Raw genomic sequence first — 17,291 nt, 5'->3', positions numbered from 1 at the left:
GACCATTCAGGCTTGGATAAGATGAAATCTTTTTTTTTAATCATACCTCTAAGAAAACTGATTAAGAAAGCAAAGGAGGAGAAATCCTGCACGCTGTAAAGAGGGCAATAGATACTAATAACAAAAACTTGTTCCCAGTGATGGCTCATCTTCACCATCACTGCATATGGATTTAGAGTCGTCCATGAGACACCTACTCAACATGTCTATGGGGCATTTCTAGAAACGTTCAGCTAAAGATGGAAGATGTCTCTGGAATATGGCAGAGCTATCCCATGGTTAAAGGCCCTGACTGAATAAAAAGGAGCAAGTGAACAAGGACTCTATCTAGCATGCCAAAGAAAAACATCATGAATTCTGCTACCAAGCGCCATCATAGAAACTCCAGGACCTTCATAGTCTCACCCAGGGCTGCAGGGGTGACTTATCATTCAAACGTCTATGAATGTAATTTCCCATTTTCATAAATTAATGGAGGAGAAAATGCAAAATGAGCTAATAAAATATACAAAAAAGATAAAAGTCAACATATGATTTAATCAGTCATTAAAAATAAAAGTCAGCTGGCTAGAGAGGAAAGATCCTCTGTAACAAAAAAGTTTTATCATGAAGCATTTCCATTGCTCTCGTCTTTTAAATTTTAATTTTGTGTGAATGCATGCACATACATGAATGTGCTGTGCAGGGGTCAGGCACGCACCTGCTACAGCACACACGTAGAGGTCAGAGGGCATCTCTGTCACTGCTTTCTTTCCTTCCAACATAGGGTGAGTTCTGGGGACTGAACTCAGAATGCTGAGCTTGCACAGCCCATGCCGTTACCTGAAGGACCATCAAACCGAACCTTCGATTGCTCTTTTTAAAATCAGGTCTAAGTTGAGCCTAGGGGTTTAGCTCTGTTATCCCACCTACCCAGGATCGGGGAGAAAGAGGCAGGAAGATGGCAAGTTAGCTACAAAATGCAATTGGTAGTTGTCACCACCTCGGATCCCAGAGTGCTTAGAGGTGAATCTGTTGATTAAGATAAGCCAAGCAAAGCAAAGGTTGTGAATCTGAAAGCATGTAGCATGCATTAAGTTGATGGGATAGGACACTTTGGAGTCAAAAGGGCCCACAGATAAATTACCACTGGACTGGCAGGGCAGCTCAAGAATTGCTTTCAAGATTCTAGTCACAAATAATCAAAGTAGCCTTAAAAATCTAATTCACAACAAATCCTAAATTTAAAAATAACTAACAATGAATCCCCCAAAAAAGCACATTTTTAAAGAAAATGTTCCTTGGAAGAGTATAATACTGGAGTCCAAGGAAAGACAGATTTACCCGCAGTGCCATGTGGTCTGTGTGGATGGTCCCTGAGGGTATTGAAGCTCTCCGTCAGTAAAGCTGAAACATTGGCTTAGGGCTCCTCGGAATACCTGCTATGAAATACCGCCACTCTCAGCTTCTTGTCCCAAGAGCAGAGGCAAGTTCCAACCAGAGGACCAGTGAAACAGGATTGCCCACTCTGCCACTGTCAGGATCCCCACCTCCCTTGCTGTAGCCATGGCAACCACTAGCACCTGCCCACAAGGTGGCAGCAGAGTAGGAAGTGCCTTGCTTATTTTACATCCTATGCCAGGCTTCCAGAAGATTCTAAGAAGCCAGGAACAGGTGGTAGAGCTGCTGCCTAGTCTCTGTGGCCAGGATACAAAAGGGCAGGTTCGTCTGGGGAACAGCAGGCCAATGCTGGTGACAAGCGAGGCTTGCAGAGCACCACAGGTTCCAGATACAGGTCTCAGGGCCTTGAATACTGATCCAGCAGTCGCCTTCTGAGCCCAGCACACTGTCATTCTCCTTGTAGACAAACCTTCAGGAGAGCCCACACTCCTTTTTATTTGTAGGGCACTGAAGCAAAAGTAAACTCAAAGCTGAAGTCCACCACTAGCCTGCCTGTCCTTTCTAAATGTGTTCTTCTCCTCCATTAAAATTCAATTAATGGACATAGGGCAATAATTTGGTCAGCAAAGGGTTTGACTTGCAAGTATGAAGACCTGAGTTCAAGTCCCCAGAACATGCATATAAAGCCAGGCATTGCTGTGAATGTATTTTTAATCCCAGCACTAAGGAAATAGAGACAGGAAGTTCACTGCTGTTCACTGGCTAGCCAGCCTAGTCTAATTGGTGACTAATTGGTCTCAATAGACCAGTGAGAGAAAGACCCTGTCTCAAAGGAGGTGAATGGGATTCCTGAGAATGATAACTAGGACTACCCTGTGGCTGCCACGTATGTACGTGCACACACACACACACACACACACCACACACACACGCATGTGCGTACATATAAAATATTCAGTTGCTCTTCTGACAGCCAGGACTTGTTCCTACTAGCTTCTCTAATCAAGGAGCCAGTCCTTGGAAGGAAAGCAATAGAGGAGTAGATGAATCTAGAGTCCAGAAAGGTCCCCAGGCATGCAGGGAGATGACCAGAAACAGATGTGTGCTGATGGAGGTGTGTCAAGGGTGCAAGCTGCCATCCAGGGGTGACTTGAAAGAGCTGAAACAGCCAGAGGAAAGAAAATAAGCTATTGAGATTGGACCCAAATAACTATACTAACTGAAAACAGATAAATAAATACGAGATCAGTCCCCTCTGTGCCCAGTGCTCTGTTGTCAGTAGGCAGTGTATAGTAATAAACGTCTGTCTTCCAAAAGGCAGCAAATGGAATGGAAAGACTGAGGCTCCACCTACCAGGTATCAAAGTCACCTTCAGCATTGATCAACCATATCGATATCACAGAAGACCTATGTGTCTCACTCTGAGGTCTTCTTTCTCAAACCCATAAGCCCATTCTACCCATCCCCCATACACACATACAAGACAAAACAAAAATAAAAACATCAGGTAAACCCAAAGGGACAGATAAAGGGACAAACTGCTTAGAATTGTGAGGGCCATGCAAGCAAGCAAAGTCAGAGAAAATGCAGCATTCAGTGGCTTCCCTGGAGCCAACTAAAGGCAAGGTGGAGTCCTAGGAGGAGTCCCAGGGAGAGAAGGACTTTATACAGAAGTGAGGGAATTGGGATTACAGCATGCACTTAAGGAATAACCTGGCAAATGTGTTCCACTAATATAAGATGCTAATATCAGAGGAACTATCAGTATCCTTGAAAATATTTCTTTACATATACAAATACCCTAAGATTAATAGCCTGTTTGTAAAACCTAACAGAGCTTAGCCCTCTAGCAATCAATACTCAATAGGGATTCATATTTTTAGTTGGCAATCAGGCAAGAGATGGCTTTATCCCTTATTATTTTATGAAAACTATCTACCCATGCTTCAGAGAGTACAGTATACACACCTGCCACACTGCTAACATTAACTCCTTTACATATGCACACACGTACATGCAAAGGGAAGGGAAGAGTCTCCGTGTGCCTTCAGTGACACAGTAGGCAGAAATCTTCACACGCTAGCCTAGGAACCAGACAGGAAAGGTGTCCCAAGGGGTCCCCAAACAGCTCTGCTTCATTCCAGAGCAAGAGGGAAAGCCTGGCCGTGGTTGGTCCTGCCCCTCTCATGCCTCTTACTTTCCCAGTTCTCCTTCCTTGGTGTGCGTGGACCCATGACAGTCAGTCTGTCCTGAGAGCAGGTGGCTAAAGGGTCTCAGAAAGAAGAGTTTAGGATGGGAAGGTCTTCTTTATAAAGTCCTCCCGCTAGGCATGCTACACAGACTCCTCCGTGTGGTCACATCCTCCTTAAACAGCCAGGACCGCAAGGAAGACCACACAGTAGCCATCTGTGTGCAGTAACACTACATAACTACACCTGAGGAGATGGGGGCCTCCATAGGTGATTTGCAACTGTGTGTGTGTGTGTGTGTGTGTGTGTGTGTGTGTGTGTACCTATTAGCACTGGTGCGTGCATTCACATATGCTCCTGTGTGCACCTGTGTGCTCAGGCCTGACACTGCTGTCATACGTCATCTTTACTTTCTGGTTCTCACTGAACCTAGCTCATCAACTACAATAGATTAGCTGGCCAAAGAGCTGTAAAGACCCAATTGCTTCCACTCCTCAGAATCCAGTACCAGGGTTCTCACCAAATTGCCTGGAATTTTACCGGGAGACTGAGGATCAGAACATAGGTCCATGCAGTTGCATGACTGGCACCTAACCAACTGAGCCATCTTCCCAAGCCCCATGTCTTGCAGTTTTATCAGAATTTAGATCGGAAGAAAATGGCAACAATAAAACTATTCTTCCTGGGAGAGAAACATCCAGCCAATGAGAATTAGGGCCTATGTGAGTCACTGACTGTTCTTTTAAATCATACTTCATTTCCATCATAACAAACACCGTCTTTCACTGATTTTTTTCTCCTTAAAGGGATCCCCATTTCAGTGAAATGAAGACATAACAACACAATCACCATTGTCCCCGGCCCTTCCTTGCTCTGAGTTACAATATACGCCAGATCTTGTGACAGTCCGGGTACCCAGTGTCACGCTGAGTAAATTATTCATTATTACAGAACTGCTGCGACGCAGAGCCCAGGCTGGCTTCTCTGAACCTGAGCGTGGGGTCAGGTGTCCGTTTTCAGCTGAGTCCCCAAGCTAGCTGCTCTGAGCAGGTCAACAGACACAGACAGTTGGCCCACCTGGGACAGGAGCAACAAGCTGCCCGGGCTGTGGGCTCCACTCCTGACTGTTAAATAATGTGCACTTCCATTCAGAGTTCCGTCACATCCCTTAAATAAGAAGAGACTTGGGATCCCAAAATGCCCCAAAGTTATTCTCAGAAGGCAATGTTGTTGGTTACTTATCCTAGATCAATCACCATGGAAGGTCGCCTGTCCTCCTTGGCAATATTTGTTCAGTAACTAATAAAGCTCGGCCTCCGGTTTTTTATATTGGGTTATCATCTCTCCAGGGTGAAACTTAATCCATTTTGCAATGTTTTTCCCCAACAAGACAACATGAGTTTCTCCGTCGGAAAATGAATTAAGTGCTGGGTTTCTAAACATGGGATCTGACGTTGCTCTTGTTACAAAAAGCAATTTATTCCCCAAAGGCTTATACCTCAAAGGTTATATAAAAAGGTTCAAATATCAACGCTATCCATTTTTCAATTACTGGGCTTCCTAACACCTCTAGCTTTCGGATAGATAAGCAGTGGTATCAGCTTTCTTACTCGCCACCTTCAAGGTTTCCAATTCCACGGCCCAGAGAAAGCAAATTTATTGTAATACATTTACCCACTGTGGAAACAGGACTATGCAACTGTCCTCCATGACTATAGGATGCATCAAATCGCATCTGAAGGATGATATTGATGACGCGCCAGATACTAATGATCGCAATTGTAGATGGAGCTATGCGTGTCTCTATAAACAGGCACATAGGAGAAGAGGGGAAAGGGCACCCAGGAAACTATTGTCGACGCGCAGAAGTTAAGAAACTGTGGAAATAACCTGCAAGTCCCTTAGAGAATTGGCGGACACACAGTCTTCTATCATAGAGGAAAATTTTCCTTTTCATTTCTGTTGTGCCATCAGATAAAAGAAAGCCACGCTATTTGTACTTTTCTTCTGGTGATTAAAAAGGATATTCAAAGGACGCGGGGATCCTTTCGTGATAAGAAATAATGCCCTTCTCCTGAGCAACAAAATATTTGGGGGTGTGGATGCAGAGATCACTCAGTCAGTAAAGTGTTTGTAATTTGAGCCTGAGGATCAGTGTTCAATTTCCAGGACCCACACAGAATGCTGAAGGTAGAGCCAGACGCCCAACATCTCAACACTGGGAGGCAAGGACGGGTGGCTTCCTGGGGCTTGCCAGCCAGTCTTCCTAAATTGCTTATCAAGAACCCCAAGTACCAATGAGAGACCCTGTCTCAAAAAAACAAGGTAGATAGTTCATGAGGACAAACAGAGGTCAATCGGGGACTTCTACATGTATATACATGTCTGTACATGTCCGCACAGGCATACAGCCTCATACATATATACATGCACATGTACACAAAATGAAAACATATATTTTGTTGCTAACCCAAATATATAACAAAATAATTTTTCATAAAGAGGATTTTATTTCTTTAAGATATTTTTTAATTTTAAAATTAAAATGTAATTACATCATCTCTCTCTTTGCTCATCCTCCCTCTGGTCCCTTTCATGTACTCCCCTATCACCTCTCCAATGCATGGCTTCTTTTCCTTTAACTGTTGTTACATATGTATGAAGGCATAAATATATAAATACAACAACCTGCTGAGTTCATGTTGCTTGCATGGATATAATTTCAGGGCTGACCACTTGAAATTGGATAGTCACTTAGGTGGATCATCTCTGGGGACAGCTAATTCTCCTTTCAGGAGTCCTCAGCTGTCTGTAGCTCTTTGTCTAGGAACGGAACCCCATGTGATTTCCCTGTCCACCATAACATGTCAGTAGGCATTGTCGCCATCCCGGTCTTGTTTAGGCAGCCGTATTGTTGAGATATGATAAGAGTATTGCTTCATTGTCCTTTCCAGGAGAAAGGATCTCATGGCTTCCTGATCTTCTGACTCTTGCCATGATCTCCCCTCCTTTTCTGAGACGTTCCCTGAGACTTGATTGAAGGATTTGTTCTGTAGATATATCTCTTGGGTCTAATTCAATGTTTTGGTTTTGGTTTTGGTATTCCACTGCTTTGTGGCAAGCAGTATAATAAGAATGAAACTGGATATCCCCAGATAAGCGTCAGGGTTCCCAAGGGGGTCAACTGACTGGGGCTGGACACAAGCTACAGGGTCCAGAATTCCACTCCCTGGGGAACAGACCTGGGATACCTGCATGGAGTGTTCTTGGCCATTGCTCGTGGGGACCTGGCTAGGATGTATATCCACAGCTTACCCTGCCATTCAAGAAGGCCCTCTAGGTCTCTCTCATCCACACCCTAGACATAAGCAGCAGTCATCGTGGGATCTCCTGCCATCACCATTGCTAGAAAGTCACATGTCTACATGACACTCTTGTGCTTCTGCTGAGGAGCCACAACCTGTAATATTTATGGCCACTGGCATCTTGTATAGGGTAATAAAATGTCAGTGCTTGAAAGGAAATATCCCGTGCAGTCTGCTATAGTCTTACACACAAGGGCAAGCCCCCAAGTCCACCAAGAATTATTGAATTGTGATTTACTATTTTAAAGCATAAAAGGAAAACCAAAATGAATATGTAGTACAAGATCACCTATGATTTGTAAAGGTAAAATTTAGGAAACTATGTATCAGAGAGCTTTGTTTAAGTCTCCTTTGCCCACACATAATGATAGCCACAAAATTCAGTGTCTGCACTGTTGTGACGTAGGGCAAGCACTGGCGATGGTGTACTCTCCCTTGGAGGGAGCTGCCACTGGACTGCACTCAGATCTGTGGGGGAGCCCCAAACCTCAGCTGTGCTTGCAGCTTCAGCTTAATTAACATCTCAGGCCACCCCCTCTCCGGGGTGTTAACTGATAGACTTTTCCCATAGAGTAGAAAGGGGTTGGAAAGATGTGGAGTGGGAACGCTTGCTCCACCAGTGTGGTGACCTGAGTGGAGATCCCCAGAACAGACATCAAGGGGAGACATGGCAGTGTGTGTCTGCAACCCCAGCATTTTTATCAACAAGATGAGCGGCAAAGACAGGAGGCTCTGACACTCACAAGCCTAACCTGGTGGATGCAGCAGTGAACAAGAGACCCTTTCTCAGATGAGGAGCAAGGTGAGGACTGGCATCCATGTGCACACACATCTGCCCTCTCACACTCAAACATACACCCAGGTACACACATAACACACACGCAAAGATTGCAAAATATTGAAAAATGTGCTCTTAGCTATCATCATAGGGTTCTACTATAGAGTCACACCCTTATCATCATTTTACCTGTGATCAAGTATCTCAGAAAAATTTCATTTTACGGTCAGTCAGCCAACATGTATGCAGCTGACACAGGCAAAAACAAGGTGCCCTGGTGCCCTTGTTCCATGTGTTCATGTTCCATCTGATATTTGCCAAAGATGTTTTTGATCTGCTGGGGTGCTTTGGAAAACTAATACACTAGTCTAAATTAGTTTTCACACCAGCAATTAACACTAGAGGGGACGGGGCTAAGTTAACTATTACAATAGTTATTACATAAATAACTATTACTATAGCAATTCATAGGTAACCTGGATTTTACAAGCAGCTCCTTATTAGACATGATAAAACCCCAATCCTGGTACTTATGTTAAAACCTCAGTGCACGCAGCTTCCCTAGTGTCTGGCTAGTGGGCACTGATGCCCGGTAAGCCATGTATCACTGTTGACCCGAGCTGTTGCCTCACATGAAAGACTCAGGAAGAGCCCACAGCATGCCCCTGCACCACTGGACAAGTGGTCTACCTCCTTCCCTCAGTGTGGGAACGTCACTGTAAATGAAAACAATAGCACATGCAGCAACAGAACTTGTAAGGAAACAGGGGACCCCCGGGGGAGTTCTTCCCTGTAGGCAATTTGAAGGCAGCAGGGTACAAATGCTACACAGACCTCCTAGGGGCAAGAGACTCTGAAAGTGGGGTACAGGGGCTTTATAGCACTCCCAGCCGTGAGGTGCCGGAAAAGTGAGCTACAGGCCTGCACGGGGCCCTGGTAATGTCCACGTGACCATATAGGGTCCTGAAATCCCCTCCGTCCACAATTCGCCAAGAATTGTACCCTGTAGACTCGATGTCACCCTATCAGAAGTCAATCATGCAATTAACCCCCTTCTGAAAGATGGAAACACAGGCAGGGAGAGGCTGGCAGACCTTCCCAGGGAAAGTAAGAGACAGAGGGAGGGTCCAGATGAATTAGACACAGGACCCAGTGACTGCCAGTTTGCTACAAGCCAGGCATGAAGTCCATCCTCCTCTGCCCATGCTCAGCCTTCCTTTATTTGTGCCTTCTTAAAATAATAGAGACTTTTAGGAGCCTCATTTTGAGGATCAGAAACTCCTCCCAACAACCTAGCTCCTGAATCAGTTTACCCTTGAATTTCTCACGATGATTTATACAACCACAATTTTTTTGCCAATTCTGTAAAGAAATCTAACCTACCACAATTCTTCCATAACTGGCACTTTCTCACTCAGTTTTAGAACATATTTGGAGGAAAAAAAACTCTTCAATTCTCATAGAAAGCTCTGAAGTTTATTCATTAAAATTTCCATTTGAACAACGGTGGAACGCTCTGTATATACCCCCAAATCACTGCATCCTCATCCTTCCGAAAGCCAATGAGTTCATCATAATTAATGCTATAGAACAAACCCTGCATATAGTAATTAACCACATATTGTTAAGTGCCATCAAAAATGCACGGCATTTAATTAGGTTGAAACAACATTCCCTGTATATTACAGAGTGGGCTAATGACACCCTTCATGAGATCGTTCTTCAGCAGGAAGCACTTTTGCTAACCGTCTTTTAATGTATTTATTAGGACTTCAATAATATTGAAGTAGTGCATGAGCAATTTAGCTTAAATATTCCATTTCAATTAAACATTTGACCTTTTTGAACTCTCTGGATTCATCGGATCAGGGATGGGTTTGCATCTTGCAGCCCGTGCTACAGTACCAACCCAGCAGCCCTGGCGCTTCCGAGCTTCAGCCCCTAATGCAGCGGCTTTGAGTAATGAAGAACTTCCAGCACAGCCCTCCCAAGTCTCCAGGGAGTGAGACCAGCTAGAGCGACACGCAGGGTCAAGAGTGGAAAATTTGGCAAGAACCAGTACCTGAGACCAGAATTCAATGTCTTCAAACCAACCTCCTTCCTCCAAGCCCGCTGATAGCCTGCCCTGTCTCCAAGTGGTTTTTTTTCTTCTATGAACCAGGATAATATTGCTTGAGTCATTTTACTTCCGGCAACTTCCATGAGACTATACTAGTCCAAAAGTATAAGTGAATGGTTGGTGCCCCACTGATAACGAGCATGGGATGGTGACAAAGTTACCATGATTCTATTATTCAAAGAAGAAAATGCAGCTTCATAAGAATTCTGTTGGATATTCTCTTCTCCTGATCCTGAAACATCACTGTCAAGAATGTTATCTATAAAGAAATGACAGAACTGTGTGTTTGGGGACAGTGGACAGTACTCTGAACGAATCAGCATAGAGGAGGATCTATCGGATAAAAATGGTGCTTGGACCACACATCTGAGCATCTGTCTCTCACGTGCTGCTTTTGTTTCCCACTCTGTACCTACACCATGCAGAGGAGCGAGGCTCCACATATGATGTATCCAGGCCAAGATCCCCTGATGCCGTGGAGATGTAGTAGAAGGAAAGCCCTCTGCTCCCAGGTGTTGCGTTAGAACAAGATGCCCGTGTCGGAATTATATGTGAACAATAAGAAGAAAGGAAAGAGAAGAGAGGAAGGTAAAGAAGGAGAAGGAGGGAGGCAGAGAGAGGGACTGGCCTAAGTACCTGCCACCCTGGAGAATTCTCTCTAGTATCCAAGCCTGGAGACAGCCTGTGTCCAGGTAACCTGGAGCCTTTCCTTGGGAAGTCACTCACGCTCACTACTGAGTGCTTTCTGGCACCCACACCTGCTTTGCTGCTTCTTTTCGGCTCCTCCTAAGCAGTGCTCCTATCGAATAAAATTCTAGAACCATGCAGCTCCCCGTTCACCATCACTGGGAATCCTACTGGAGACTGCATTTCATGAAACTTACCTCGGAACCTAATTCCATGGCTCTACTGAGGAGACAGATTCTTTCCCACATTGCTTGGGACTCTCATCCCTAACTGTTCCTGAGCCCCTCACATATGCTCTATGACTGACATCCTGGCATCCTATCTACCTGGGGCTTTAGAAGATGGCTGACCACTTGCCTCAGTTTCTCCAGAGCACCCTGTGCTGTGGGCCCATTCCTTCCGCTAGAGTTGCAATCTCAATGGAACATAGATATCTCAGTCCAAAAGCTCTGTCCATTTTGTTTAGTAATTCTCTCCCAGTTCTCTTCTCTCTCTACCCAAGACACGCATCAAGGAGAACACAGGTTCCACTCACAGTGCTTCACACAAAAGTCCAAGTCTATCTCATCTGGGGACTGACACCAACTCTCGATAAGCTTGGGAAAATAGAAGCATACGCATCGTGGGTGCTGGGAGATAACTCAGCGGATAACACACATGCTGCACAAGCAGAAAGACCTAAGTTTGGATCCTGCAGTGGGTGTGACCTCAGGGCTGGGGCTGGGTGTGCAGGCACATCTCTGAGAGTCACTAGCCAGCCAGTCCAGCTGCACGAGCAAGTTCTAGGATCCTTGAGCTGCCCTGTCTCAAAGAATAGTGGAGAACACTTGAGAAAGATATGTCAATGGATACTAGCTTCTGGAGCACACTTAGACACATGCAGGAAGCATATGTGCGCGCGCGCGCACACACACACACACACATCATACCTCTAAAGTACAATGGAAGGAATGGGAAAAGATAAACTCTTTATTTTCCCTATTCCTTAAGGGTAAGTGAGGAACTAGAAAAGCTAGAAAAGCTTCCTTACTCAAGGCACAAGGAGGATGGCCACATCTCAGCTTGGCTCACCATCAGTATAAAACCCCTGGTCTTGACTGTTGTCCACACATTATCACATAGCTTCAGCTTCAGAGAATTCTTTCCCTAACGTGTGTGATAACCCGACGAGAACACAACAGTCTACCGCAGGAAGATGACGTTCTGAGGTGGAGACCGGCTTCTTTGCTGCTGTTGTTGTTTTCTGTCCCCCGATGACAAAGGTCCTTGGTGTCTGAGGTATGGAGTTTCAGCCCGGCATTGGACTTTGATTTGTTGTCCTATGCAGGCTTCGATTCTGTTGTTAAGACCGTCAATTTCACTTGCTTGCTGTCCCAATCGCTTTGCTGCTGAGCAATGGATGCCACAGATGCCCTGGGGCTGACTGACTCCTCCCATTTGATTTTTGCAGCACCGTTCCTATTGGCCCATTCACATTCGCAAAATCTAAACTTAAGCCCGAGTCAAGTTGTTCTTGATGTTTAGTTACTTCCTTGTTGCACAGATCAATCATCTTAATTGACTTTGATTGCATAGGAGCCTGTTTAGTCTCACAGTGATCAGGTGATCGGGTGTCTTTCAAAGGCTGTGACAATAAGAATTCCTCCCCAAGACCACACAGGACATGACGACCCTTTCCCACCACTAGACTCCTGACAGAAAAGACAGTTTACCTACAGCTTAAAATACCATTGCTCTGTTGGAGTTTAAAACACTAAAGGCGCAGAGGACTTGGGAGATGGCTCAGTAGGTAAAGTGTCTGCCATGCCAACATATGCCCTATGTCATAATGAGTTTGATACCTTGAACCCCAGTCAAAATGCCAGGCACAGGAATACATGCCTATAGCCGCAGCACTGGGGAGGTAGGTTGACATGGGGGCATCTTTTGAGCTTGCTGTCCATTTGGAGAATACCAGGTTCATGGAGAGACAATGTTTAAAAAAATAAAGTGGAAGTGAAGCTGAAGAAGACAGACAGTATTAGCCTCTATCTTCTGCATGAATGCATGAATGTACCCTGAGCACACACAGAAGGACATCAACAACAATGGAGGAAAGTGTGTCGTGTGTGTCAAGTACCATGAGAAATAATGTTCTGCTGATCGATGTGTCAATAATCTGCGCTGAAAAAGGAGTAACAGAGCCCGGAGCGTGATGCTGGCAGTGGTGTCTGTAAGTGGGAGAAGTTCCTTTCGTGCTCTCTCAGACCACTAAATTCTCTCTCATAAGATTATTTTGTAGGGAATTTAGGAATTCTTCTAGGCTGGGTACAAAGAAGAAAGCCAAATGTTTTGCTAGCCGTTAGTAAAAGGTGTGGCTCTCACCGGACCGAAATCTTTCCTTCCAGCGCAGACTCCACACTGGCTCACCCAAACATGGTCCTGGTAACCCTCTGCTCACTGTCTTCTTGGACATACTCCTGTTTCCCTTGTCGTCACCCACCCCTGACAGCCATTTTCTCACTTCCATTTATAGTCTATGACTGCCTCTGCCTTCATTTCCTGTGGGCTATCCTCATCATTGTGAGAACTCTCCAGAAAATGCCTTCCAGGCTTGCATAGCATGGGTGAGTCAAGACAGAAGGCTTCATAAGTAGGGGAGGGGTCCCTGCACTACTGATCGCATGAGGCCTCCTGACACAGAGGGTTGAGGCAACATCTGGAGATGAGGCTCCTACATAGAAACCTTCCACATCAATAGTCCCAGCAGAGAGCAGCCACCAGTCTCCAGAGGCACAGATGGCAGATGCAGAGCCTCCTAGCTATGCAAACTCAGTGTTTTCAAGAAAAGTGTCAGAGAAGAAACCACACGGATCAAATGTTGCACTGGCTACTTAATACCATCCATGGTTTTCTTCTATGTTCTATTTATTTATTATTATTTGTGGGGAATTTCTGATGTGATATCTCACAGTGTCCTTGAACTCACGGCAACCCTCTAGCCGTAGCCTTCTGAGTGCTGAGATTATAGAGGTGAGCTGTCCTCATGTTAACTCCCTTCTGAGTCTTATGCAAAGTTGAAAATGAAACGCCTCTATCTATGGCAATCCACTGAAATTTCCTTATAGGGTAACCACACAAAGCTACGGTATTAAACACAACTAAAAATATGTGCTTGCATTTAAGAAAGCATCCCAACATGGGTGAGATTCTTACAGAAAAAAATGAGAAGCAGTTTGGAAAAAGCAGTTCACTGCGGTCAGCAAGACATCAAGATGACCAAAGTACATGTTATCAAGGAGGGAGCAGCTTAGAAATGGAGGACAGCATCCCTGGGCACAGCATGGTGGCACACTGGGGACATAAATCAAGGACTCCTGCCTGTCTACCTGTTACCTCACGCTGTCTGCTGGCTGTTTGGGTTTCTTTCCAAAGCACTGTGTTGTTACTCCGACCTGGAGGACAGCTTACTCTGTCACCCCACCTGCCGAGACACACACACACACACACACACACACACACACACACTGCTCAGCTGCTTGGTTCCAACACACATGGAGATCCCAGCCATTTCTAGCTTGCTGTTTTCTGCTAGTTACAGGAAGGATTCTCAAGCCTTATCTCCACTCTGGGCTGTTTCCTCAGCACAAGCTCCCCTACTCAGCCTTTGTTTTTGGACTTCATCTTTCTCACTTTGTCGGAACTGTTTTTTTCCATTTCTGTTTCTCAGAACATTTGGGCGTCTGTCAAATCGTCTTCATTGCCGTCTCTGTATAATCATCCTGCATATCAGCATGCGTCACTTGACTTCTTGCTGGGAGACGAAGCCGAGGAAAATCAGCTTAAGGAATGTTACTTGACTCCCAATTTACCATGGCAGGGAAGGCAAGACAATGGGAGGGTGAGGCAGCAGGCCACACCATGTCCTGAGACAGGACGCGGAGAGAAAGGAACACTAGCGCTTAGCTTGCTTTCTCCTTTCTATTCAGTCGAGGAGCCCAGGTCATGAATGGTGCCCTCCATTCAAGATAGCTCTTCTCTTCTCTCTTAAGCCTTCCTGGAATGGCCTTCATAGATACTCTGTGGGCCTGTCTCCCAGTTGTCTTTAGAACCCTATCAAGTTGACAAGATTAACCATCACAATATTAGAATCAGAAGACGCTCTCTCCTGAGTTTTCTCCAAATCTCTACCTCCTAGTGGCCTGCTCTCCCTTCACCATATCCACAAGACTTGAGTATATAGCCTCTCTTTTGCATGCTGGACTTCTAAGGTGGACACAGCTCTTCTCATGTTAGTCCTTACTGAAGCTGGCAGAATGGGCATGTGACATCTTTTCAGGGAGCAAGCCAAGACAATGGGCTCTTTATTCTTCCCTAAGACCATCTCTACAATAGGAAACAACCATACACAATTTAGTTTTATTGCCTTTTAAAGAGCATAAAATAAGTATATACAAAGACATAAACTAAGATAACACCACACATAGAATAATTATGAAGCCAGTAAAACTCCCACAACCACACATGCCAATCATCTGGCAGAGAAGGTCACAGGCTCACTGTGTAGAGCACCAACCAACAATGAGGGAAACAAGCCAGGCAGAGTGGAGCAGCAATGTGACTGAGCTGTCCCTGCTGAGGTGAATGATCACCTCCGCAGAGCAAGGCAAGAGAGGATGAAGGACGCAGACTGACTATTCTCGCAGCCCATTTCCTCACATCTGTAATGACATGTTCCCCGTGTGCATGTTTGTGGTTTATGATTAACCATGTGAAAAGTGTTTTCATCTGTAATTCTGCCCATTAGCACATACAATGGTTTTCTGCTTTCTCACGTCTCTCTTTTGGAAAACCCTATATTTCAAAATCAGCAGATCACAAAAGTATTACAAATTCTCACAATATTTACACCAGAAACATACAGGGATGAGGAAATGGATTAGTTGGTTAAATATTCAAAGGCCTGAGCTCAGATCATAAACACCCATGTAAGAAGCCTGGTGTGGCATCTTGAGCCTGCAATCTAAGTGCTGATGAGAAGGAGACGGGCACACTCATGAAACTCATTGGCTAGTCAAGAGAATGGAATTCATGAGCTCCAGGCTTGGCTATAGACCCTGCCTTAAAAAGAAAAGGAGAGCAACGAGGGAAGACACTCAATGTCAGCCCCTAGTCTACAGACACACACACACACACACACACACACACACGCTTTTACACATACACATACCAACATTTAAACACACATACACACTGAAAATATATACACAGAACAAAGAAATTGGAAAACTCACAAGGAGAGACCCTGAAAATTCTGGCACCAAGCCTCAATGCAAAGGCCACCACCAGTATTCTTGGGCACTGTGCCACCAATAGATGTGGCTCCCCAAGGCACACCTAATGTATTCACTCTACTACCAGATGCTGGCACAGTTTCAAACTGAGCATTCAGGAGATGCCGCTGGGAAAATCTCTTCCTGTGTTCTAGTCTCAACTTCCTGGACCAAGACAAAGCCCTCAGCCTCTCTGAGTTTCAGGATCTTTATCCACAAAGTAGAGACTACAGTAATTTCACCCACTGACTCTACTGCATACAATGAAGTAAGCAAGATCTTAGGTAGGATAATAGCTCATCAGAATCATCTCCCAAGCACTGAAGAGCTACACAAATACTGTTCTGACTTCAACAGCAATGCCTTCTTTGTCTCCTAAAATTTATGCTTGTTGTGTAATTTTAAGATTATAACACACCAGCGATTAATATGGCACATCCATTTCATTGTGCCAGCATGTGTACTACATGTGAAATGTAATATAGAGGCTTCCTCAGAACGTCCCATGGAGCAGTGTGATACAGGAATATCCAGTTTCCAAGGAAAGAGAAAATGGCCCACCTATCTGCATAATTCATCCTCATAGATCGAACGAGAGAGGTAAACACAAACAGGTCTGCAGCTGAAGTCCCTAAGCCTGCATCTCCACGGATACTGAGGCAGACCTGTGCAACCTAAGACAACTAAATGAGAACTGCACTCTGAGGAAGTCCTACTCTGTGCTCCTTCGTGTCCTAGGGATGTTTGAAACAAGCAGAGAAGGTACTGTTGCACTAAAGAGAAATTCCTTTTTCTCAGCAATAAACTAGAGACACTTCACCTCACATGTTCATAAATGCATCTTTATCACAATAACATGGGATTGCTACTTCAGGATCAGGGATTATTTTACAGCAAACTGTAAATGGATGACTGGGGACTTGAGCATGTGACACAGGGAGTTGCACTAGCCTGGTCTTGTGACATAAACAGGTGAATTGTCTTGGATTATGTTGTATAGATGCAATAACCTGATAGGCAAATGCCGTAGCCTGGCCTTGTGACATAGGCTCGTGTCTTTGCAGAGGATGTAGCCTGGACTGGTGACATAAGCAGATATAAAATCCTGTGACGTGGCAGATGCCTTTACCTGGCCTTGTGACATTAGTAGATGTGCCACAGGCAAAGGCAACAGTCTGGGTTTGTGACATGGCAGATTGATTAGCCTGAGATTTAAAGTATGCAGATGATATACCAGGGCTTGTGATACAGGTAGGTTCATTATCCTGGGCTAATAACATAAACAGATGTATAGTCTGGATTTGTGACATAGACAAGAGTCATAGCCAGGGTGGTAAATTAAATAAATGCAGTAATCTGGGCTTGTTACATAGGCAGGTGCAATAGCCTGGGCTCATGACATATAGACACCATAGCCTGGTTTATGACATAGGCAGGTACATTAGCCTCAGTTTGTGACT

This window comes from Arvicola amphibius, chromosome 5 (assembly GCF_903992535.2).
Source record: "Arvicola amphibius chromosome 5, mArvAmp1.2, whole genome shotgun sequence".
Classification (NCBI taxonomy): domain Eukaryota; kingdom Metazoa; phylum Chordata; class Mammalia; order Rodentia; family Cricetidae; genus Arvicola; species Arvicola amphibius.
This window is presented reverse-complemented; position numbering follows the sequence as displayed.